Source organism: Triturus cristatus, chromosome 5_2 (genome assembly GCF_964204655.1).
Source record: "Triturus cristatus chromosome 5_2, aTriCri1.1, whole genome shotgun sequence".
Taxonomy (NCBI): Eukaryota; Metazoa; Chordata; class Amphibia; order Caudata; family Salamandridae; genus Triturus; species Triturus cristatus.
In genome coordinates, this window is record NC_140588.1 from 831,264,272 (window position 1) to 831,278,234 (window position 13,963).

The 13,963-nt window shown below is 46.0% G+C and overlaps 1 long non-coding RNA gene across 1 annotated transcript; it reads right to left on the reverse strand.

The window, feature by feature from the left end:
- Positions 1–2,703: 2,703 nt before the first annotated feature.
- LOC146829323 (uncharacterized) lies at positions 2,704–5,344 on the reverse strand. The gene is made up of 3 exons (XR_014961954.1): positions 5,253–5,344; positions 3,713–3,829; positions 2,704–2,724 (listed from the first exon to the last, which is right to left on the reverse strand). It is a non-coding gene; the product is annotated as an uncharacterized LOC146829323 (long non-coding RNA).
- Positions 5,345–13,963: the final 8,619 nt, after the last annotated feature.

Below are 13,963 nucleotides of genomic sequence, written 5' to 3' on the forward strand. Positions count from 1 at the left end.
GTGACTTAACAGCACCGTCCATCATGATGATGGCGAAAGAGACGGCCCGTTAACTTAAGATGAGAAGGAACAGGTAATGAATGATGACAATTAATGGCATGCATTGGACACCTGACTCTGAGCTATTGGTCTTTGTGTTTGCGTTGTTTGTTGTGCACAAAGTGATGTCAAAGTGTACTAGTAGTAATCTATCTTTCTGTACACAATAAAGAATGACTCAAGTCAGTAATATTTATATTTCTACTCTGGGTCATTCAAAAAAATTATACTTATACTGCAGGCCGATCTTCAGTCAGTAAAAGTATCAGAGATAATGATGAAGTTAGGAGGAGGATGTTTCAGGAGTGGCATAAAACGGAAAAGCCTAAAGGTAAACACGTCAACAACAACCACAGCAGACCCAAATGTCTGTGTAGAAGTTGAATAGAGTGTAGTGGTGGGATGACTGCAGTGCATTGATTTTACTAACTTTAACTGTAAAATGCTATGTTTGGAATGGATAATGTGCTTTGCGTTTGTCCAACTCTTTGAGAGAAAAAAAAAGGACTCTAAAGTGTTAACGTAGGATGTGCTAATGGTAAGCACTGTGGGCCTGATCTCTCCTGTTACTGTTGAAGGTCAATGCTGGAAACAGACTAGAGTAGAGATGATGCATATGCATACATGCCACCTCGGAAAGTGTTCTTGTTGCACTACACCATCACTTGTGCATTTGTTTTCACTTTCTTTCTCAATATCCCCTTTGGTTTTCAATCTAAAATTACAGGCCGGGCCTTGGCCAAAACTTTGTAAAACATTACAATGCATATTAATTACCTTACCAATCAATCACCTTTTTTTTCCAGCCGGGCAGTGGCGAGTGGCGAGGCGACACACCCAAGATTGATGGACGAGAGGAGCAAGAGGAATGCCGAGATGCAAAAAATCAGTCCACATTTTTGACCAGGATAAGACAGTAACAGTATCCACTTTTAACTTCTTTTAAATAATTTGATTAATATCTTGTATACAATCTTTACAACAGTGTGTTCTTGGAGTTGTTATTATCAATCATCATTACGTTTGCTCTGTGTTTACGATTCTTCACTACCAATATTTAAAATTTCTATTTGCTATCTGTTAAAGTATTAAGGCCAGAACAGAAAAGAAATAGAAGTGTATGTAATCTGGGTCTCATCATCATGCATGCATTGCCTTTTTCTCCCTTAACATATGGAATGGATATGGTATGGTAGTCTTCAATGATTGTTGTTTGTTTGTCTATGTATGCATACAGTTTTTCTATGTCAAACCTTTCCCAAAATCCCCCTTCCCATCCATTCAACAAACCCTAACCCTCTTCCCCCGGGCTGTGTGACTTATTGTCGAGGTGTAACTAAATTAAATGTACACCAATACTTAATCACACACTTGCTGGGGCGGATGTGGTGAAAGCAACACTACTTCAATTTCAATGCAGAGCGATGATCTTCTTCTGCTTGCCCACCCATGAGTAGGATATTTCAGAGGTTATTTTATTTAACAAAGGAACATATACCTCAGCATGAATTGCCGGCATTGATTGGATTTGTTTGTTGTCATTCCTCATACACAGCACTAACTGTTAGACTGTAGGCATAGTCAAGTGACTCGAGTCGACAAAACTATAGTTTGTAACTCTGTCTAGTAGGCTATCCTCATAATAACCACCATTCAGTTTTTTTGTCAAATATTTGAGCATATAATTGTTGCTCGGTAAATTCTGTGATGTACTTCATTCAACTACTCCTCTAACAGTCTCTCAAAGGTGATTGACTATCTCCTTTTCTTTTTTTGGAAATGCTGCCACCCTGCCAGTGTATACTAAAACTACTTCTATACTACCACCACCCCATCATGGCATGTATGAAAAAGGAAACCATCTTCACCATGCAGCCAGTGCTGTGCCGCAGTTGGACATAAACATCAAGCACCGGTAAGAGAGAAGTTTGGGGGAGGCAGAATTAATAATGGAAATGTTGTCAATGATTTCATTTTCAAACACCACTCCAAAGAATGCATAGACTAGAGGACAGACTGAAAGTACTAGAAGGACCAGTCAATGAGTGAGGTGTGTCGCATCTATCTGTTTGTGTCTTATACAGTCAGCAAATTATTGAAATCAAACACAGGCTATGGGCGGCCATGCACCAGCAAGGAAACAGTGTGATGTAAAACAGTTACCCCACCTACAAAACATTAACAACATTGCATGTAACATAGAAAAATATATTTAATTTACCCTAACAAATAAACTAAACCCACAAAAGCTGACCCACCCACCTCCCTAACTCCAACCACTGTCCACAGTAGAAAAAAGTCAAACGCCAAACGAGTAAAGAACAGGAATTAAAAAAGGGGCAGTGACAGGGACTAACTGGTGGGGAGGGACTGGAGGAGGACACGCATCTGGCGCATCTCGTCCTCTAAATGGGCGACGCGGCGTCTAAGGCCGCGGCAGTTGCAGCCACAGTGGGGGGGCACCAGAGATGACACGGTGGCGGCGGGCAGCCGCCAGGCGGTGGCGGCGTAACGCTGGAGGGCGGTGGCTGGGGCCCGGGGCACTGGAGGAGGCTTCAATAGCTGCTGCAGTCTCCTCCTCCTCCTAGGCTAGGACCACCAGCCGCCGGTATTCATGCTGGATTGCCTCCAGCTTCCGGCGCCGTGCCTTGGTGGCCAACTCCTTCCGGTTGAGTTTCGGAGTTGCTGTGTATCAAAAAGAAAAAAACAAGACAATTGTAAAATATAGTCTTAATAAAACAGTAGGACAAGGTAATTATTTATACACATAGTGGCATGGTAGAGTAGCACTATAAAATAAAGCACAGTAGTACATAACATTTTAAATGGCGCCCGTCCTTCTTCCTTCCACCTGTCTTACACTTTTTAGTTGAACAGTGCACCAGGTGCTCTTCTCCATAAAACTTTCAAAGCGGAGTTCAAATAAGATAGATGAGGCCATTGGTTACTCAATACTCCGGCTCCTAGTCCTATACCAATTAAAGGGAATTCTAGTCTTCTAGTTCACTCTTCAAACGTCCCCAAGAACTCATACTTACTTACGACATCGGATAGCGGGCGGACTTTGTCCACCCGCCATCCGACTGCTAAAAAGGGTGGGGGTCCCGTGGGGACAATTTTAGGATGATGCGCCCGGCACAGTGGCGGGCGCACCCTGTTTTTTTAAATTTAAATTCTGGTTGGCTTTGCTGAAAGCAATGCTAAAATGTTGTGCTGCTTATCCAAGCACAACATGACGGGCCCCGCACGGAGCCTGTCACGTTTTGCTTTGAAAGTCGGGGGGGTACCATAGCATCGGTAGGTACCCTCCATGGGGGCCCCCAAGCATACTCTGCAATGTGTGCATGCCTTTCCGTGGCGGACGGCAATGCCGCCACGCAAAGGCATTCCAAAATGCAGATTATATGGCTGGCGGTGTAGTGAGAGAGACACCACCGCCATATTGAACCCTTTTCCGCCTGGACATGTCTGAATATTTTCTACAGGGATGGCGGGAGGTTTGCCCCTGCGGTGACGGCAATGAATTCCAGCCGGCCCGGCGGGGGCAATACGCCCACCATCCTAATGGGGGCCCTAAGTCACAACTGTACAGTATACATATACATACAGTACACCCTTGCAGTGAGTGTGCTGTCAAGTTCAACAATAGTTAAAGATTATGAATCTAACTTACCACCGCCTGCCACTGGTGCTGCCACTCCCCCTACCGCTCCGTTGCTATCTGCAACTGCCGCATCCTCGCCCTCGGCGTCGCCTTCGCTGGCCCCAGCAATGGTGGTCGGTAGTGCGCCTAGAAAACATTACACATTTATTAGGCGTCATATACACCTCCCCCCTATTGATCAGTAGCAAGGTTGAAAAATGAGTTAATACTAACATACATCACTAGTACAAATCAGGTAGTAGTAGAGTAGACACTAATAGTTATATGATCATTGTAGCCTTTGCTTGATTAGCCCTAGCCATGCACATGTGACGTTACCTTTACCTTGCAGCTTCTTAAGACACCTTTGAGCCCACATGACCTGCCTCACACTGCAACTGTCTAGTCTACGCGCTGCGTACAAGCGGTCAACATACATTAACAAGCCACTTTTTTAGGAAGAACTGGTGTACTACTGTTACTGTTAGTCCATATTGCTTATCCATAGATGCTACACTTTTTGGCACGGCTGAGAAATGCTTGCAAGTTGCAATATACTAACGCACACCATTTCTTTTTTCGCATTACAGACGCAAGATTCCCTTCTACGAACCAGAGCTTCTGAACGATGCACCAACTACCAGTACTAGGTTCTTCTGAGGTGAGGGGTCCATTCACTCACATCTTCATTTATAAATGTATATAAACTAAATTGCTATGGGATGGTGGTGCTGCCTTCCACCACTGTTCAGTTATCATGATTTAATTCCCAACTGTATAAGTGTAACAATGTATATTGTTTTAATGTTATTGATTTGGCGGTTGGTGCTGCTAAGAAAACAGTGTACAGACCTTCTCAAATTGAAATAAACATTTTAAACTTACATAGACTTCGTTGTATTTGGTGTGGAGTGGACTAAGTTACACGAGTGTGCAAATTAAAGTAAGGGTGTGCATGTGAATTGCTTCCACGACAGAGGTTGGGTGTGTTATGTTCTGGGTTGTCTACTTGTTGGGTATCTTGGGGGGAGGGTTCCGAGACCTAATAGGTATGACAAGACAGTACTATAGTCAAGCAGTGGAATTGTGGTGGGTGCGGAATTTCTGATTGAGGTGTGCAAGGAAGGTCCAACCTACCATCACCAACATCCTATTTTCTGGTGCAAATGTATGTGCAAGATCCCTACAACAGTGGTATGTCCTATAGGGTATCATATCAAAATATTAAGAAATCTGGTAGGGCTGTTGCTGTGAATTTTCAAAGCCTCAACATCAATAAGAGTAAAAGTAGTACAAGACAACGACCCAACGGATTGTACGAGCTACTGGTGAATATGAGTTTTATATTACAACCTTTCACAAAGAGTGGCACTGGCCAACTGGGCAAGACTAGCTACTACAGTACAGACAGATTGATAGGATGTAGTAGTACTCAGAGTCATCATAGCGGAGGCAGGGATAAGATTTTTGAAACCGTACAGATAGCATTTGGAAACACACTATAGTTCGGGAGAAATGGGGCAGTAAAAGTAATGGAATAAGAAGTATTATTAAAAACAAGAAGACTTACTGGGGCCAGCAGAGGAGCCCTCAGCGGTGTCCTCCTGGTGGTGTTCCTGTCCCGCCGACTGCCCAGTCCCTGTCGGTCTGCCCCTGGGTGCTGATGGACAGGAAAGATATAAGAAAGAGACAAACATTGATGGATGGTGTCAAACAAATACAATATTGTTCAATAACGGTCAAAAAACACTTATGTAAACAACAATTGCAGTAACTACATTGACCGATCTCATCTGGTCAACATGTAATATCGGGGGATTCGCAGTTCGACTACTTAAGTTACTATTTATCAACAGTGATCCAGTCTTCCATTCTGATTAAAGAAAACTAAGTTACAACTAAGCCTAAGTAATAGTACAACGTACCACCCAAACTAGCCCACCTATTCCAGACATGCCAATTGTACATTAAGTATGCATTTCCACTGTATTCCTCAACAATGCGTATGGTCCAATCATGGAGGACACATGAACATGACTACATTTTTTGTATACACCAAATTTTGGTTTGATTGATGCTGATCTGCTACTGCTAAGTAACTTCTAAGCCTACCTCCACTCATTGAACAAACTAGAAAAGGTTCTAAAGACTGCCGTACTAGCAGCACGTCACGTAACTGAGTGAGGGGGGGCATCACGCATACCACTAACCAATTAGAAGGTCCTTACAAAGTACCTAAACCTAAGTATCAATCCGCCCCTATCTATTAGTGACAGGACAAAGTAAGGAGTGGACGTGAGTCACTGTAGCATTACGTAACTTAATTTCTCTAAAATAAACTCGTAAAGAATCACGCTAAGCAAGCGCAAACGCAAAGCTGCAAACAAGTAAGATTAGTAGTAGCGCAGAAGAGCACCTGTGTCATAATCACAGAAGACTTTTAAACGTTTTTAACCTGGAATGTATTGTAAGCAGCAACATTCTAGCTGGTTGGAAGGAAAAAAAGATATTCGCAATATATAACATAGAGCAGAAGAACAGACACAAAGTTGTAATAATTAAATAGGTACTCACCAAGCCCCGGGACCTCCACTCCTAGCAGGTCCAGCAGGTCCTGCTCACGGTCCAGGATGTCGGACCACCGGTGCATCAGCTGTGCCTGGGTGCGCCGGACCCCAGAGATGCGCGACACTGCCCGGCGCACCTTTCCCCACCGCTGCTGACGCTCCCGGAGGCCGTACCTGGACCCAGGCCTGCCACCTGCTGCCAGGGTTGAGGGGAGGTGGCGCTGCACAAAGAAAATGAGTGCAGCCAACTCCACCTCCCCAAATAAGGCCCGTGCCTGCACCCCTTGTGGGTGCCGCCTTCCACATGGAAGGCGGTCGCGGCTCTGGCTGCGGCGAGCCCTACCCTTTGACATGGTTCTGGGGATGAGAGACGGGGTGGGAAAGAAAAGGTAATAAAATTTAAAAAGTAAGTAAAGGAAATAAATAGGCAATAGAAAGAGTGAAACAGTAGCTAAAAAACAAATAAAAAGTAGACAAAAACCAAAAATATAGAAGCAGGAAAATAGTTAGAGAAATAATAAGTAATAAAGATCCAAAAAAAGTGGCTATAAACAAAGGATTGAAAAGATTTAGGGAGGATTGAAAATCAGGCCCCAGAACCATGCAATAGAGTGAAAAACAAGATGGCCGCGCCCATTGCGACCACGTGCGCAAGTTTGCGCGATATTTTCTCCCCGAGCAAGCAAAAAGCAACGCGATCAAGTAAAAGCGGTCGCGAACAGGAAATATCGACCGCGAACAGGCACGAACATGCATTGCGCGACCCGGAACAGGAAGTAAGCATCGCGAGAGGGCGGGACAAGTGAAAACAAGATGGCCGCGCACGTGAGCAACCGCATGGGTAAGATGGCGACCCGCGATCACGCAAAAAATACCGCGAACAGGCGGCAAAAAACTTCCGCGTCTTCGCGATATTTTCGGCGTGATTGCGGAGATTTTCTGCATTTTCACGATAATTTGCGGAAGTTAATTTCGCAAATTCCGCCCACCCCTAGTGATCGCGCATCCTGCTCTTTTACAAAGCACATACTCGTGCTTGTGGCACGTGGCTGCGCACTCCCACAAGCCATATGCCACCACAAGCACGAGTATATGCTTTATAAAAAGAGCTGCACGACGACAAAAGGTCTCCTTACAGTGCATGTGCACTGCGTAGGCGAGACCTAAAAAGAAAGGTAGTCAGAATGAAAGGAAGAAAGTGAGAATGGGACAGAGAGCGAGTGGATGGAAGGGAGAAGGGGAGGGACAGTCAAAAGAACAGAGGGAGGAGGAGACAGATCATCGGCCTATTGCACCCAGCCCTCACTGTTCACCTCCTGTCACCCGTGTGTCTGGGACGCTGGGGTCCACAAGAAAGAGTGCAGTCCAGCAAGTCTTTCAAATGAAACAGAGATATGAATGGGACCAAAGATTATATTATTATCTACGGCAACATCGCTTGTCTGCACCTGTGCACCCAGGCTGCTGCACCCCAGCCCCTTCCCCCGCACTGTGCTCAATTGCAGCTCCTGCGCACCGAGGCTTCACTGCTCACCTGCCACAAACGGTGTGTCCAATGACGTGCTGGTGCAAGCTCCAACTCCGGGGTGCTGCTCTCAGGGTGGCATAGCAGGTCTCTTGTTGGGGACAGTGTCTTGATACGATGATGGAAGGCATCAGAAAGGCCAGAGCATCAGCACCAGTTGAGCACCTGCTGTGTGCTTTTTCGTGCATCTAACTCAGTGTCTGAAAAGGGAGGAATAATATAATGGTGGAAAAGTCTTAAGGTAAATGAAGGTTTATTTCAAGCTTAAGAGAGAACACCAGTTGAGTGCATCCTTCCTTCTTGAAGTACGATCTACCAACTGTTAGTGGTAATCGTGATTCAAAGAGGAGTAGGAGTGCACGAGAATACACAAGGGTAAATAATAATATATTATGCCAGCGTTCACATACAAAGGAACAGAGCGCATGCTAGAAGGATAATGTGCGCTTGCAATGCAGTTGGGCAAGCCTGTGTGCATGTGCACTTAGTAATCAGCTCACTACAGTGCCCCAAAAGCCAACGCCACGTGTCTGTAGGGCAGTGCTGTCCGCTGGCTCAGGCCTACAGTACGGTCCAGCAGGTCCTTAAAATGAGAGAGAGATGTGACTGAATGAGGTCAGAGATCACATCATTACGCACGGCAACATCGGTTCTTTGCACCTGTGCACCCAGGCTGATGCACCCCATACCTTCCGCCGCACCGCGCTCAATTGCAGCCCCTGTGCACGCAGGCCCCACTGCTCATCTGCTGTCATTGGTTTGTGTCCAAACTCGACGGCCAGCAGTGTTCACAATTCAGATGTAGTTTTGATTGCCAGGATGATGTACACCTCATGGATCCCTTTTTTTTATTGCACATTGTGATATGCGAGGTGGATGCGGTCATATCACCTGAAGCTGTGTGGAAGAACTGGGACATGTGGCGGCGTCGTTATGCTATTTATACGTACGCAAAGTGAGCTGGGCTTGCGTACGCCAGGCTAGTGTAGGGGTGTGAATAATTATTCCGGGGACCTGGGCATTGTTCAGTGCCTGCCTGGCCAGGAAGTGTACTTATGTGTGTGTCCCTGTTGCAGTTTTGACGTCGCACAATCCGCAGTTTACCTTAATGTAGCATGTACCGGGAGGGCGGCAACTATTGCTAATGAGATACCGTCCAAAAACATTGAATAGACAACATCACATGTCATTGTCAAGCTTGTGGATATGCGCAAAAACGCATGTCAATGGTGTGCGGTATTACTGAAAGTGTTGCTATCGCGAAGCGCACACATGTGAATGTGCTCGGATGGAGGGAGGATCAGCAGTGAGGCTACGTCATACACAGTGATAACGCTCATTACAGTCAAGCAATGCATTTCAAACGTGAATCTGAAAGTCTTACATATGACACACTACTATACTGGTAAAGCCTGACAACAGAGCATACTGCAACACAAATCTACACATTACTCTTTACTGTTTGTCACATGTGATCTAGGATGTGCACTCTGCCCGTGGCTGATGATACCCCTTCGAGCTACCAATACCCAGGCCGAAAGGCAGCACAATAATGTGCGAACACACACACCAGGGGCATCGTGTAACACACATTTGTTTTTTGATGTAGCGTTTCAGATGCATGGCTATCACACGTGGAAGGCTACGTCTATGACGTAACACAGGGCCTGGCAGCGTGCACTCGTCACATACAGAATGTGCAGCCAGTGCGACCCTATACGTTGATGATGTAATGCACATATTGGAACTGCGCAGCCGTCGCATACCAAACTAGGAGCTGGCGCAACCTTATACGCATATGATGTTAGGCAGGACACGGTGTTACGAAGCCATCGGATACGAAATGCGCATCCTTAACGAGTTTTGCAATATTGCGGATAGGATTCGCGTGGCGATGGAACTTGGTACACTACCAGTACGGGAAGTACATACTTTTTTTGGAAGATATAAATAATTACATAATTTTTCAAATTAAAAAAAAGGATAATAGAGTTGCAAAATATTACAAAAACAAATAGAAAAAATATAAGTTTTATGAATATTAAAATATGAAATTAACATTTAAATAACCTTTGAAATTCACTGAAAAAGCCATATGTTTTATAGACGTTATAGTTAGGATTTCATCAGTGATGTCATTTGAGATGTCATCAGTGATGTCATGAGTGATGTCACTGACCATGTCATGAGTGATGTAATATGTGACGTCATCACCAGTGCATTGCGGGCGCGCGAGTTATAGTTAGCTCAACTAACTATAACGGGCAAATTTCTCTGGTCTTATATGTGTCAAATGTCCAACTAACTATAACATCCCTGAAACCTTGTTTTTTTCAATGAATTTCTAAGGTTTTTTAAATGCAAATTCCTAACTATAACGTCTGTAAAACCTATGTTTTTTTCAGTGAATATATATATATTTATATATAAAACATTCATAAACGTTTCAGAAACACTCACAGTCACTGGATGATGTTATCAGTGATGTCATCAATGGTGTCATTTGAGAAGTCATTAGTGATGTCATGAGTGATGTCACTGACCATGTCATGAGTGATGTAATATGTGACATCATCATCAGTGCATTGTGGGGCGTGAATTATGGCTGCATTTCACTGGTCTTGTAAAAGTGAAATGTCAGCCCAACTATAACGTTTATTTATTTATTTAAAAGTTTTTTTTATAGCGCTGGCTAGACCCAGGCGTATCAGAGCGTTTTGCAGGAGTATGAGGAGGTACAATAATCAATACATTTGATCAAAAGCATTGCAATAGGAGTCAACATAAGGAAGGCAGATAAATATGAATGTTATTTACAGAGGACAAATAATACGCTCACGTGGGTAGCGAGTAGTTAGGTTTAGGTGGATGCGTGCGTGGAGGTGAGCAGGGTGAGATAAAGTAGGGGGATAAGGAGAGTGGGAGATTAGGGGAGTGGGAGATTAGGGGAGTGGCGTGATGGGAGATCAAAGGGAGGCGGTGCGGTAGGTTAGATGTCATTGTAAATGTGGGGGCAAGGAGGGGTTACTAGAGGGAGGGGAAGGGAGTAGCATGAGGGAGGGAAGTTAGGAGGTAGACTGAGGGGGTGAGAGAGTTGGATGGCAAGGCGTGAGCCAGGTGGGGCACAGAGTAAGATACGGTGTCAGAGGAGGGTATTATTGACCCCAGTATTTGTTGAGGAAAAACAATTTGAGGTCTTTTTTGAAGTTGATGTAGGAGGTGTTGCAGCGTAGTTCTTTAGGCAGGGCGTTCCATATGGACGGAGCGTTCCCAGAGAAGGATCAAGCTTGTGTGCATTTCTTGTTTAGCAAAGGGGGGATAAGAATGAGGGTGTTGGTGCTCCTTGTTTGTCGAGTGCAGCCCGCTTTGTGGAGCTTGTTTGAGAGGTAACTTGGGGTGTTTTGGTGAAGGGCTTTGTGTGTGATACATGCAATCTTATAGGTGGATCTGCTTTCGATGGAAAGCCATTTGAGGGTTTTAAGTGCAGGGGAGATGTGGTCAAAACGTTTATAGTCAGAGATAAGTCTAGCAGCTAGGTTGAGTGCAGATTTGAGTTGTGCAAGATGGACTTTGGGAGTTCCGGCAAGGATAGCGTTACCATAGTCTATTCACGATAGGACCAGCGATTGGATAACAGTTTTGAAGTCATGGCAGGCGTAAGGTTTTGACGCAGTGGCGTCCTAAAAGTGGCGCAGTGAAATCTTGTAGATTTCACTGAGTCACTTTTACGAGGCCTTCCTGCGTGGGAACGCCCACCCTGCATACATTATTCCTGACGCAGGTATAATGTGACGCAGGGCTTTACAACGTGACGCACCTCCCTAGATGCGTCATGTTGTAAATAAGCTGCATTGTTTGTGCCGCTGTTGCGTCAAAAAAGTGATGCAACTGCAGCTCAAAAGTCATGCAAGGGGCTTGTAAATCTGCCCCTAGGTACTAACTATATCTACCTACTGGTAAACGACAGTAGGTAAAATAAATAAATTATAGTTATAGTTAGGACCTTGTTTCTATTCAAAAAGCGTTTATTCTTTTGTCAATATCTTTGGCACCGTTTGATGAATCTTCACAACATTTTCTAAACTAATGGTTCACTAAGGTCAGCTCCTGTCTTGAAATGTCCGGGTGATTCATCAAGCGGGGGAAGATTTGGCAAAAAGGTAGGTCTTGGTCCAGAAAATGACCATTTTTTTAATGGTGTAAATCCGTTCAGTAGTTGCCGAGAAATTCAAAAAATAAACACTGATATACTTGAGCACCAAGGAGGAGTAGTGAATCCTCCCAAGCACGAGCTTCATTTTAATTGGCTGCCAACACTTTAAACCAGAATTTGTTGGCAGCCATCTTGTGACTCGGTAACTGAGCCACAAGAAAACAGTTAAAAAATGTTAAAAGACAAGAAAAGGGTGCATGTACTAAAACACCCTGACCCCCTCGGCCTGCTCAAGAGGTCCACAGGGACCCTCAGGCCCCAAAAAAGCATTCTTTTAAAAATATTCTGGGGAAAACATGCTTCAAGCCCCCGTGTGGGCCAGGTCCCGGGGCAATTCTTAATTATGGTGTGGGAACCCCCACCGTCCCGGGAACCGCCATCTTCCAAGGGCAGTCCTAATTATGTGTGGGGGCCTCATGGACCCCCCAAGCCCCGAGAACTGCCACATCCCAGGGCATAAATGTATCTAAATAAGTGTGGAGGGAATTCTGCCCCTCCCCACACTGCCCCAGGGACTACCACCTCCCCGGGACAATTTTAAATAAAGGGCAATGGACCCCCTGCCCCAGGGACCACCACCTCCCTCTCCTGGAGCCCTCAATGGCCCTGGGGACCACCACCACCCAGGGACGGCTCCTGCAATGTACCGGGGTGCCGTCCCCCTGTACATTGCTGTTTGCTGTGGCAGGGCAGGAGCATGGCTCCTGCCCTGCCATAGTAAACACTGCTTTGCTTCATTGGAGCGAAAGCAGGAAACCTGCACTCACCTCAACGAAGCAAATCAGAATTGCTTTTGGGCAGAGGGAGCTGCATATCAGCAGCTCCCATTGCCCACAAGCAATGCTGGCTCCTGCAGGAGGCCCAGAGCCGGCAGGGACCGTTTGGGCATTGGGGCTTCCCCCGCAGTCCCCAATGTTGAGGGCCGGCCTCTGGGGATGGGGTCCCCGGGGCCAGTAGTAGCCAAGGAGGGGAGCAACTGGGCCTCTTAAAGAGAAGGCCAGCCCCGAGGGATGAGGTCCCCTATGCCATAAATTGGCCTGAGGAGGGGGGCCAAGCATCCTCTCTCCAAAATGTATTTTTAAAAAAAGAAGGCTGGCCATGCACCCGGGATGGGGTACCCGGGGCCGAAATTGGCCTCAGGAGGGGGGCCGCACTTCCAGTTACTTTTTTTTTAAATTTCAGGCTGTTGGGAATGGGGTCCCCAGGGCCCAAAACAGATTGAAAGAAGGGGGGCCACACAGCCCCCATTATAACAGAAAAATTAAAAGACGGCATCTCGTCGGAGGCCCCACCCCCTCCCTGTATCACTTAGTTGGGGAATTAAGTTCCCTTGAATACTGAGGGTCCCTGGGGGCCATCTAGCCCACTAGGTACCTCAAGTAAGCACCAGACAGCTGGATTGCAGAGAGGTGGTCCGAGACCACGTCCCTTTTTACACCATTATGCAGACGCGCCTGTTGGCTCACTGCTGGTGGGGCGATGAGGTCCTCTTGTGTCCTGGGGATCTTAGGACACAAGTGGACTTCATCCCCCGAGCAGCAGTGTGCCAGGAGCCATGTTTACAGAGTGGTATAAAAAGGGGACGTGGCCTCGGACCACTCTCAGCAATCCAGCTGTGTGGGGCTTACTGGAGGAACCTGGTGGTCTAGTTGGCCCCCAGGGACTCTCATGAGGAAAGGGTTCATCCCCCAACCAAGAGCGCAACAGGAGGCGTGTGTGCAGAGTGCTGGAGAAAGGGGGCGTGACTTCCCAATAATCCCACTGTGTGGGGCTTACTCGAGGTAAGAGGTAGGCTAGTTGGCCCCTAGTTGGCCCCTTAGGACCGCCAGCAGTGATAGGGACTTCAATCCCCATCAAAGAGTACACCAGGGAGAGCGTTTGCAGAGTGGTGGGCAAAGGGGGAATGGCCTGTTATGAGAACTTAGCAATCCTGCTGTGTGGTACTTACTGGAGGTAATAGGAGGGGTAGGTTTTCC